The 12,929-nt window shown below is 34.0% G+C and overlaps 1 protein-coding gene across 4 annotated transcripts in view; it reads left to right on the forward strand.

Annotated features, from left to right (window-relative positions):
- The window catches only part of LOC130449574 (somatostatin receptor type 2-like), a 231,419-nt gene that overhangs the window by 123,682 nt on the left and 94,808 nt on the right, over window positions 1-12,929 (forward strand). For 3 of the 4 annotated variants that reach the window (XM_056787500.1, XM_056787497.1, XM_056787496.1), the window contains exon 2: window positions 10,154-10,211. The exons of the other annotated variant lie outside the window; for it this stretch is intronic. The gene's annotated coding sequence lies outside the window, so the exon portion shown is untranslated. The remainder of the gene's footprint in view (window positions 1-10,153; window positions 10,212-12,929) is intronic. 4 annotated transcript variants of the gene reach the window in all.

The following is a 12,929-nucleotide window of genomic DNA, read 5'->3' on the forward strand; positions in this document are numbered from 1 at the left end:
CTACCCCATTCCCAGACAGTGTCCTTGGTATCTATTTCTAGTTATCGTCAGATACACAGTTGGTATCAATTCTAACAATGTCCGTTTTAAATTGAAGAATCTTTCTGGACATCTACTTCTGTAAGAGTATGTCCAATATCTATGTCCAGATAAAGTCTCTTCTGATGCAATCTATTAGAATAGAAAATCGAGTATTTTGCACTGTCCTCCCCCTTGTATTCATTGCATCTATTACTATCCCTTTTCCCTATTCTTTGCAGATATGAATACCCTGTTAGAAATTGTGTAAACCAATAGTTTAGGTGTCTATGTCTACATTTCACCCATTATTTTGTTGAAGGGATCAACACCTTAGTTCCTTCTTTTCTTGGTCCGTGGTCGCTCCCATTTCATGCAAGGTTTCAAGTTCTTCGGCCAACAGATCAATTGGCGGTACTCCGGTAATCACCTGGACTGCTTCGGCCGAAACTGTACACCGCCTACTTTTAGCAAGGCACTTCTCTGAGATCTGATGATCATTAATCTTTACATTGCCACCTGCATTCCTTTACACCATACTAGGCCTCCTTATAGTAAAATGGATTCAGTCACACCATAAAACACTTCCCTTTTGCTGCTGCTAGGGCCTCCTATGTTTGGTATTAGCTTGCTTAATCTCCCAGATCATTTTTTATGTGTGGCTCTTAGAGACCTTGGTGATCCAGATATATGCCCAAGTATTTTAATTTGGTTGCTGAAACTAAACCAACTTAACCTAACCTAACCTAAAAAAATATATTGGGGTTAGATATGGCAAATAATATGTCAGATTTCATCTGTGGGAGGTATTTGTCCGTGGATGGTATTTATGCGTATTTCTAAGATTTGACACAATGTTCCCAAACTCGAAAAAATCAGTGGATTGCGACGAATATGCAAAGATGATGCCCCATACGCCTCTATTGCACAAAAATTTTCAATAAACATTTATGAATTTGAGATGTTAAAAGTTTTGGCAACAATCAGTTGGGGATTCACCAAAGTATACCACAAAATTCCGTTGTAAATTTAATCTACCGGTGTATTACGGTTATTCCTACTTCCATTAACACCGGAGTCGTAATTCATCATTATAATTTCGAGGCGTATTCGGCCGGATGATAGAAATTTGAAATATTTATGGAAAAGACAAGGATTATAAGCCTCGTGATATATACGGGCATTCGATGTCAGAGCTTGTCGTTTATGTGTAGAATATGAGAAATAAAAACAGAAATGTGGTTTGACAAGTTGATTTAGACTCGACAAAAAAATGGCCTATTTGGTTTCGCTGAATATTTATTGGAGAGGAAATTGCGCTGAATCGTTTTGACTAGTGGAATACGCGTGTTGCGGTTGAAATATACTGATTTGCTTATTTAGATTCAAATTTATGTCGTTTTGAAAATATATATATATGAATATATTCGCTGGCTAAAGTCACTACGAGAAAAGAGAAAGAAGACATTGATTATATGGACAGAAACTTACACCATATAATAATCCAACAATTTGAAAAAATCTTCTTCACTGATTCTTACAAAAAACTATAATTAATAGTTTTAGTTGTGGGATTGTGGCGACATTTAGCACCAAAGTGTACTAACTCTAATATATTTCAGAGCTTTCGAATAAATAAAAAACTAATAAGAAATCAATGGACCACATCGACCTGTGGACTCTTAAATGGCGTTTTAAACGTCCAAAGCAATGACCAGTTGGTACTATTATAGTACAAACCAATATTTAAATACCCTAAATACATATTGTGAATACTTGTTGTTACAACAAAAAATTCAATCGTTATTTTTTTATGCGACAAACACGATCTAGATAAAATCCAAGTGAGACGTCTTTAATTGTTTTCTTCCTACTTAGGTCGCCGTCCCTTGGCTTCGGAACGTTTATCTTCTGTTCCATTCGAAAGACGGAAGGAAAATGAAGGGACTCAATTTATTAACAAGGATTTCCGGAAAGATCCTGTTTCATCCACACTTGTATAAACTTTCGTTAAGTTTAAGTTGTTATGCATAAGCTTTATATAATTAGAAAGAGATTTATAGCAGTTTTCTATAACTTTAAGATTAGTTTTTGGGGGGATATTTCAGAAAATGATCGTGACACCAACCACTATGTTTGTCGCTTCTTTTATTTGTTTTTCTAACCGCTTCCAACTAGTTTGTCCCATAATATTCCATTTAGCAATTTCTTTCTATTTGACCTTTTATTTCTGTATCAGCTGTCCATTGTTTGTCAAAGATAATTATTATAGTTCTACATCTCTTCATAATTTTTTGTATGTCTTTTTTGAGATAAAACTTTCCACACCATACATACGACTCATTCTCCGATGTATTTCTGTGTAACTACGCCCTTCAGCCTGTAGAAAACGAATCACACTTGACGGAAGCATCAATAATGTTTACGTGGCTGTGGCACAACGCCGACTGACGCCTGAATGTCAACAATGGCGCAGTGTCTAGTGCGAGAATTTCGCGTCTGCACGGAGCGATCGGAGGTTGAAAAAACAACGGTCCTCGTAAACATACACAGAATAATTCGCATATAATTACTAATTATTTTGATTATTTCGTAACAGAAACGTGTTTATTTTATAAAATATTAACTCAGGTGCATTTATAGTGCAATCAAATCGCTAGATGATATTTGTCGTATAATTAGGTTCATTAAAATGTTTTGAAATTGTATAATAAAATATGTTCATAGCCTTAAATTTGATACCGTTACATTGATAAATTATAAACTAATTTTCTTGGGATTCTAAATAATTAATCAGCATCAAAACTGATTGTTTTGTTGAAAATGATACTTGAATAAAGAGATATATCAATCATAATATGATTTGAGAGATTAATTTATATGTTAGTAACCTCATTGTTCTAAACAAGGATAATCCCAGAAGTACCTGGCCTTACCTAGATATAGCAATTCCCAATCTATACAGCGTATGATTCAAGTTTGTAAGCATGGAAAAAAATGTAGGGGTAGCAAAGTTTAAGTGGTCAACCAAATGAAGTAACGACTCCAGAAATGTTGAAGAAAACTCACAAAGCGCTACTGGATGATCGTCGACACAAAGTAATCGAGCTATCAGATCTAGTAGACATTTTAAAAAGTACGAAACTGAAACTTTGGACTTGAGAAAGTTGTGCGCAAGATGGGTGCCGCGTTTGCTCACAAAAACATCCCAAACAAAAGAAAAATCAAAACAATGCACCCTAATCGCCAAATTTAGTCCGCTTGGACTATTTTCTGTTCCCAAATTTCATGCCTATTCTAAGGAGCTTGACGATTCTTATTATAAAAAGTGTATCGAACTTATTGAACATCGCTGGGGAAAGTGTATAAACCTGAAAGGAAATTACGTTGAAAAAAATATGTTTTCTTTGTTAGTTCAAGTACTAGTGTGTCCTCTAACAGTCAATAAGAAGTACTAATTTGCCGTTTTGACCTAATTTATAGATCTAAAATTCCAGCATGATTGTCACTGATTTGTTGGCCAAACAACACGAAATCGGAATCATTGCTAAAGCACTGTATTCACCAGATTCTTGAAATTTAACAATCCGCTTTGGATAACGTGACATAAGTTCATCCACACTCTCCATTTTCCGTATTCTTTCTTTAGTTTTCATACCATGTATTCTAAGTTATCCCTGTCTTTTACACATATTACCTGATCATCTGGAAACTTGAAGGGGTAGGTGTCATTTTTTATTAGTTTAGCATTAATCCCACCTGGAACCGCGACTCTCTCATTTAATAAAGAAACAAATATTTTTCAAATAGAAAAAATTGAATATGCAGCTTTCATTGAATATTTGAAAGACGTTATAGCTACGTAAATATAACGAGGGTTTTACAGGGACTCTGTAAGCTCAAAGTTTCACTTGTAGAACAGCGATTTCCATCAGATAATGACGAAAATCATCATTTGGAACGCTTAAAAACGTTGAATCATCGCAGAGAAGACGACTATGCTGAAAAATAACAACGATTATGGAGAAAAATATCTCGAACAACCCTCGTATTGATATACGGCACACTATTTTTTATTTTAACCCAGTAGCACCAATATCGGGTAGCGTACAGTTTCCATAACTGTTGTCGTTCAATTCACAATCATTTATATTCGTTATACATAACAAAACGTATGCTACCAGCGTTGCCAACAGTAGAAAATAAAATTTCCTACAGCATTCTCATGACAGTTGTCTGAATGTACTCAATTTATTAAAAATGCGTTCTTTTTACAACGTTATGATATTGTTGAAAAGAAAGAAGGGCTTGTGGCGATAGATACGACGCATATAATGTATATGTGTACTATTTTGGCCCTTTTTCAAAGCGAGATGAAATACTTGATTGATTTGACACCGCGGCTGTCAAAGAAACAAATAAGCATCGTTCAATGTTGACATATGACATAGAACATATGAATCGCTCTATACATTTTTGTAAAATGATTCATTTACGATTTAGTGGAAGTAGTTTTTATATTCATTCCGATTGCAAATCTATTGCAACTGACATTTTAAAAAAAAATCAAATCTCTCTCTATGTACATTCGTTATTTATCAATACTTAATGAACTCGAAACTTTTATTAAAAACAATTTACACGGAAACTGATTAAATATATCGACCAAAGGATGAATCGGTGAAACAGTTTTCTGTACCGAAAGTCCTTTTTACTACGTGATAGATTGATTATATATGAGATTTCCCTGCGGCATTGGACACGAGTTTGATTAAATATTTGAAAATACCAATAAATAGAAACGTTTCAACGTGCTAAGTGGATGAAGTATTGAAGATAATTCAACTTTGTATCACTATATTGTTGAGCGACAGAATCTGTTTTATTATAGAGCTGAAAGTGCTAAAGTGATAGTAAAAATATTTATAACGAAATCTAAATTATGCATCTGGAAGAGACACAATGGAAAATGAAAGAAATTTAGATTTACATAGAGAAAAACAGAGCTGATGAAAAACAAAGATTTTAAAAGGAAAGAAAATAATATACCAATGAAAAAGGCGAAAACAGAGAAATATATAAACGAAGTAATAACAGAAAAAGTAAAAACAATTGACACAACATTGATGTAGGAAGAAGAAAAACAGAACAGGGAAAGAAGAATAAAGGAAAACAAAGAGATGTATGTGCAATATGTCGGAGAAATCAACAAGGAACTACAACTAACTACATGAGAAAGAAGATTAGTAGCCACAATAATGAAGTCAGCATTAGTATCAGAAAGAACACAGTTTCAAGTTTGAAGACACCACGTTATTTAGTAGTTGTTATCAATAGTGAACGTGAAATCTGAACTAGATTCTACTCTGGGTGATACTGCTTCTTGGGTGGGTCCATTACTTCACACCCAAATAAAAGAACAATCAAAGCAATCGAATGAAAAGATAGAAAAGGTTCCAAAAAAGACGCAAAAACCGCGCACCAGCTCACACATGACCAAAATTAATGACTTGAGGTTTGAATTGGTTACTCAACCACCATATTCGCCAGATTCAGCCCTCTTCAGCTTAATTTCTGTTCCTATACTTGAAAAAATGGCTCATGGGTCGAATATTTTCCAAAAATGAAGAGGTTATGTCGAAAAAAAAACAGATTACAATAATATGGAAAACGCAGGTAAAACAAAAATACCATACCATAAATTATGAAATCTAGAGACGCTAAATGCAAATGTAGATAATTTTAAGGCTTAAAACAACTATACAGAACCTTGAAGAACTTTTTGTCAAAATGGCAATAGCATAAACCCAATTGGGACAACCTGTATTATCTGACGAGCCCTAAGATGAAGAGACAAAGATTGTGCTTAATAAATGGAAAAAGGCTGTCTAGCCATCGCTGGATAGCAGTGGTGGAATCACCAACAGGCTGAGTAAGCTCTAGTTTAGTGCCACGGATTTCAAGTGGCAACAAAAAATTTTTCATTTCGATTTACCAAACTAAAAATCTAATTTTCAAATTGTCACAGAAATGATTAAATGGAAATTGAAATATAGTATTATGTGCAGTATAATTGAGACTTAGAGGGCTCTATATTGTCTCTAATTGTGAATTAATATCAAATAGTGGGTGTATAAATTTGATATATGACGGACAATATATAATCCTTAAAATTAGAAAAAAAAAAAATAATACGATTGCTAGGACACATAAAACGGATGAAAAATGGGAGTCCTTGGATGGTGTAGTAGTACCCAGGACAGGAAAAAATGGAGTAAAATAGCGGAAAAAAACCTAAACATGCAATGAACTTTAGTTTAAAAAAGAAAAAATGGATAAAGCCTAGATTTACTCACTTTTGATTGAGCGGTTACTATTCCTACTGGAATGTACAACTGATATGTAAAAATTTCAAAAAATTAAAGTGAGCTTAATAATAATATTGTCTTTATTAGATTCCAGAAATAAAAAAGTTTCTCTAGGACTTGTTCCCTTTTATCACTAGTGGCAATAACATCGAATCCCCTGTTATTTCCAAAGATAATGTAGTCGCATTTATTGAAAATTATTCTCCTTTCCTTTTACACCTATCTTCACAACTGCTATAGGATCGACAATTTTTCGTGTCTCACCGTCATAACACTAAATTTTCTGCTTTTGAATAACATGTCGTTCGGAACACGTGAGAAGCTTGATAATATCTTATAAAACTAAATTGACAAGCTGGAAATTTTAGTAAAATCGACTCTATAATAAAAAAAAAGTTGTAGACTCACATTTTGAATACGTTTTATTCGATACGATCGTGTTAAGGACTCAGATCTAACTTATTAATCAAATTTTAGTTAGTTCTTAGGCTTAAAACATTCTGATTCTCATTGTCTGTCACTTTCGAGGATCTTTACGTTCTGTGTTTCGGCAACTCAAACCAACTGCTTGATTTTCTCTTTCAATGCAGTTAAAACAAACTGTACTTTTAGTAATTCCTTAAAAAACAGTAATTTGTATATTCCTCTGGTTTTCAAAGGTTAAAAACCCAATTACCAATTGGATTTTCATTGTATTCCACAAAACACATCAATAAATAATGACAAATTTATGATATTGTAATAATTTTATAATCAAATAATGAGGAAAACATCCTAATATGATCCTGCATTTTAGAGTAATCTGCCTACTATCTAGTACTAACATTACACGCTTGTAATGTGAGTTGTATACTTCCAGGGAAGAATTGAAACAAGTAATGACATGATCGTTATGGTTGTTTGAGGTTAGTTTTCCCTGGAATAGATAAGTTTTAAAAAATTGCAACTCGAAATATACTTTTATACATATAAGAAAACGTGATATCCATTGTCTTTTATAAGAGAACTAAAATCGATCTATCATGTTTTTGTTGTGATGGATGACGTCAAATATATGGCGAAGACTAACTATATAATCACCATAGTGAAGCCTGTGAATGTGAAATCAAATAAGCCGGGAACCGGGAAGATATTATTTTAAATCAGTTGATCAAGATGCAACAGCGCAAGAAATGTGGCAAGACAAGCAAATAGGTCTTCTTCAAGTCCTTCGAGGATATCTAAAGAACGGCCTTATCGTTGCAGACAAGTCCAAAAGCAGTTGTCAGACGTTCCATTGACCTGAATACAAATTATTATTGGATTCAGGGCACGGACGAGGGCCATCTTAATGCAAAAATGTCAGCGCCCTCTATGAGAGATATAAAAACAAATTCATGGGATTTATCAGCTTCCAAAACCAAAAATGTATAAACTTTTTTTCTTCAACTGCCTTTATTTTGAAGTTTGTCGAAGGAAACCCAATTATTTTTTAGTTTTTTACCTATACTCGAGAAACGATCACATTTTTCGAAACACTCGGTATAAAAAATGGAATAAATGGATAAAAAGGAACAACTATATCACATAGTTAGTCCCCAACCGTTTAGAATTTTAATGGATTCCCTAGAAAAAAGAATATTCGTTATGTTAGTCACTATTTTAATCTTCTTTGTGTGATTTTTTGTTTTATCAACTTCATCATTATTTTATACTATAGTTAAGTAAACAAAAACAACCCTTTTTACAACGGGTTTTCAATTACTTATTTATTATTATGAATTCTAACCTCATTAAGTTATCGTTACTATAAATTGTCTGTGTTTATTATTTCTGTCTCCTTTATAAAGTCAACTTCAACCCCATTAAGGTATTGTCTTCAATTTTGTCTAGTACGCCAGTCAGATTAGTGTAATCACTTGTAACTTTAAATTATTAAATCGTCAATTTGCTAAATAAATTGTTTTTAAAAAGCAAGTTGCTGAATGGAGATATTTAATTCTATCCCCAGTTATTATTTCATTCATATTTCAAAATCAAAATATTTCTACATCGTATAGAATTTTGATGTAAACTTGACTCAAGTTCCCTTTTGATTGATGAATCTAACCTCAAAAAAATTATGTTCGATACCACCCTGTGTGTAAAGAAGTGATTGAAAAGGAACATCAGATAAGTAACCAAAGAGTGTTTCTTTTTTATGCTTCTTCCCTCTTCTTGTAAAGTTGAGAATATTGTTAGTTAAGTGTCCAAGAAAAAATGACTGTTTTCTTCGTATACCAAGTTGTATTCCTTAGAGGTTATAGGGCCTCAAAGTATGGAACAAAATTTAGAAAAAAATTCATTTCTTTGCTTAAAAATACCAAATTTACGAGGGCCGTTTTTTTATCAACCTCCGATAGGCTATAAATAAAAGACAAGTTCATATAAAACAATAATTTTAATACCAAAAGATTGGTACAATTAAGGTTACTTTTCGACATAATCACAGAAGACATTGAGACATTTTGTCATATCTATGGACAAGCTTTTCAATACCCTTTTCAAAGAAAATTGCCGCCAACGAATAGACCTTGAAACTTCTGGAAATTCCGGAGACGAACCATTTTGTCAACTCGTTGAACCAGGTCATCTGAAACGACAGATTCGCGTCCTTGGACCCCTTCATCATGCACGTTATTACGGCCATACGCACAACACCATCAATCATGAAGTTTTCCCCATACACACGACTCATTCTTCGATGGATTTCTTCAGCACTACGATCTTCAGCCTGTAGAAAACGAATCACACTTCACAACTCACACTTGGCATCAATAATGTTTACGTGGCTGTGACACAACGCCGACTGACGCCTGAATGTCAACAATGGCGGAGTGTGTAGTGCGAGAGTTGCGCGTCTGCACGGAGCGATCGGAGGTTGAAAAAAAAATGATCCTCGCAGTATACTATCTATTCTGAGGGGTTGGAACTTTCTGGGTATAGATTTATACATCAAATAGGACCATTTGCAATTTATTCACATGGTGATGATGATTTTTTATTATATAGCGTTTATCTGGAGAGGAAAAAATAGATTTTATTCAACGCCCCGCAAAGAAAGTGAACATATTTATTGAGGTTCGGCGAGCGGGGTCTCCCCTATACGCAACTGTTTTTATACGAGACACCCTGTATATTTATGAAAGTTTCACACCTTCTCATAATATTGCTGTTGTTACAACTAACATTCTACATCCATTTGGTGAATTATCTACCATGACCTAGTTCCTACACAACCACTTCCCTCAAAAGTGCCACTACAAGAACATCAACCTGGTTATCCTGTAAATTTAGAGTGCCCTTTTTACAAAAATGCATCCATTCTCTTTATGTAGGTTTAACATTAACGAGCTAGTCTTTTCCAGACAATAATGATCTAGGTATTATTCTAATTAGTCCTCACAGACATTTCAACTCATATCCTAGATGCGGTCCTTAAAAGCGGAGACGTTATCCTCGAATCGAGAGAAAAGTTGTGGAAGGAAATGGAAACTTTATCGTTGGAGTCGGTTATAAAATCGACGTAAAGGAAACTGAGAGGAACGAGACGGTCTATTTTATATCATACAGCGAGTCATATTTCAAATAAAACATTGTGTTCATCTAGATACTTTTTCATTTAATTGTTTCATATGAACCATTAGGCATATTTAAAAACTTTATTTCGAGTATGTGTCTCAAACTCGAAACACCACGATCTTAGTGTCTTTTTATATGCCCTTCTAATATTTTATGTTTCTTTGCAGATGGCGTGGAATTTGTAATTTAAGTAAACAGTCGCTTACGGTTATTCGACTACACAAAGTAAGTGAAATTCCAATCATTCCACGTAAAATCGGTGGCATACTATGTCACTCCAAACTAATACCGGAAATTATATTAATTGTATCTCCATTGAGATTGTGGAAAATAGTTTTTCCATGGCACTTTGATAATCCTTATTTATTAGTCCCGGCTACCAAGGTTTTTACCTCTGATTCCCATACACCAGCATCGATTTTAATAAAATTTTAACACCATTTGGGGAATACCTCAAAAAGAAAAATCTACCATACGCCGATGTGTGATTTTGCCCTTGGGGCGAGTTACACCCCAACTATGGGGTGAAATTTTTTTGTTGAAAATAATCACAGAAATTGATAGAAGAATAAATTTTACGTAAGAAATGATCTTAGTATTTTTTTTTAAAAACCAATAGTTTTTTAGTTATGCGCGTTTGGAATTTTTCTTGAAAAAAACCACGTTTTAATCGATTTTTCATGAATAACTCAAATACTTTTGATTTTATCAAAAAAAGTGTAATAAACAAAAATAAAGCTTATAACAAAACAAATAGTTTGTTTGTTTTCAATTTTCTTTATGCATAATATAAACCGAGTTAGGATTTATTGAAGGTTGAATATTTTTATCAAACGAAAATTTCCTAAAATTCAACGTCGAGTAACGGAAAAACGGTCAACTTTCCGAGAAAAATGCATATGAATTTTCTTAAAGTACTTTTAAAAAGCTTTAGAATGAGGGCTAGTAGAACTCTTTAGGATAAAAACCAAGAAAGTTATATCGATTTAAATACTTTTTGTAAAAAAAAATCTCAATTTTAGAAAGTTTGAACGATTTAGAGTGCACAATTTTCAAAAAAAATATGCTTAAACTCCAAAAATCATTTTCGAAATTTTTAAAAATTTCCCAATTTTTTCAAAATTCCTGAAAAACTATGGGTTATACATGAAGAATGATAAAGAACGTCCCCCCAAACCTACTATTCGAGCGAAATTTTCAAATTCCAAATTTGTAATACCGAGAATGTTAACGTTCAAATAAAAAATGTGCAGCTCACAATAAGTTCTTGAAATTACGCGTCGTTGGAATGTGAAAGAATGCAGGGAAAGAATGAAGATGTAATAAAATTTATCGCATCGGCAAATCTGATGTAAAAAGTTCCTATTGAATGGAATATCATAACGAGCATGCTAGAAAAGATTTTAATCAGGAAAGTAGTGGATCCGATTTAATTATTTTAAAAGCTGGAGGATATAATCATTTATAGTTATTCAAGGTAAAAGTGACGCTTTACTGAGTTAACAATGGAACCTGAGGATCCAATCATAAAATGAGTAAAAGATACGACGAAATTGAAAAGAAAATCAAGAATTTTGTCGTTTCTAGCGGTGCGCCGTTATTAAAATAACTATGTTGATGTTTTTTGAGTCTCATCAGAACGGCGTAACAACCTCGCGTTCTCCAACTCAGTCTCTAATCGGAACTGCTGCTATTTGGCTCAAGTAGTTGAATATTCCCTAGCAGACTCCAATTACGAACCATTAAGTACGTAAAATCTACCGTAGTGGATTATGATATTAAATAAATTATGGGTGTTATACGAGGTACGTCCAATATATTAAAATTTATTGTAATTATACGAATGCGAAACTATAGATTAACTAACTAATTGGAAATAATACCTACTGTATATGTAAATTCGGGTTTAAAGGGCACTACGACGTGGTCCGATGCCTAATAACCACCCTTTCATGTCGCTGCAGTTTTAATCGTTCATGCAAGAGCTTTGAAGTCGCCTACAGCGCATGCTCGCTTTCTTCTGTCCGCGTAGGGTCTGCACGGAGCGATCGGAGGTTGAAAAAAAAACAATCGAAGTTAATAGTTATAACAAAGCTTTAAACAATCAGTCAGGTTTTTCTTTTTTGTCGATGTCATCCATTGGAAATGTTGATCTCGACAAAAGTATGCTCGACATCATGCTCTTCAGGATTCAATATTCGTCCAGGCATTAGCCAGGAAAGTAGTTGTTTCCTCTTTTGAAGAACTGCAGTTTATATTTTCGAAATAATAAATTTCTAAATAATTTAATAAACATACCAAGACGGATAGTCTTTACAGACTAGTTAGAACAAGAACTAGTATATTGGGGGGCTGTAACAACTTTTGAAAAAAGGAACTTTTCATTTAACTATAAATTGAAGCTTTCGGGAATCATCAGGAAAAGTTGAATATAAATGAAGCAGTGCTGGAAGTCTTCTTTGGTGAAAGCCTTTACCGCTTCCATCGACTTAAATCGGGTCCCTTTCAAAGCAGATTTTATCTTCGGAAGCAAAAAAATCGGAGAGTGCCAAATCTGGTGAGTACGGCGGGTGTTCGAGCACTGGAGTGCGCGATATGGGCAGATGCGTTCTCCTGGTGCAAAATCGAACCTTTTTTACGAACTCGTTCTTGCAGTGTTGCCAAAACTGACGAATAGTAAGTCTGGTTAACAGTCTGACCTTCTGGAATATAATCAGTCGTTGCTTTGAATTTTGATTTTCTCTCTCGGCCATCACTAAAGCGCTTACACCACTCAAAAACACGCGCACGAGATAGAGAATTGTCCCCGTATGCCTCTTGCAACAATTTATGGCACCCAGTCGTAGTTTTTTTCAATTTATCGAGAAATTTGGGTGTTTGGCACAAGAGGGCGCCCTCTAGACGCGCAGTCTCGTTATTTAATAACCAGACCCCGTATACTAA

The sequence above is a fragment of the Diorhabda sublineata genome, chromosome 10, assembly GCF_026230105.1.
Source record: "Diorhabda sublineata isolate icDioSubl1.1 chromosome 10, icDioSubl1.1, whole genome shotgun sequence".
NCBI lineage: Eukaryota > Metazoa > Arthropoda > Insecta > Coleoptera > Chrysomelidae > Diorhabda > Diorhabda sublineata.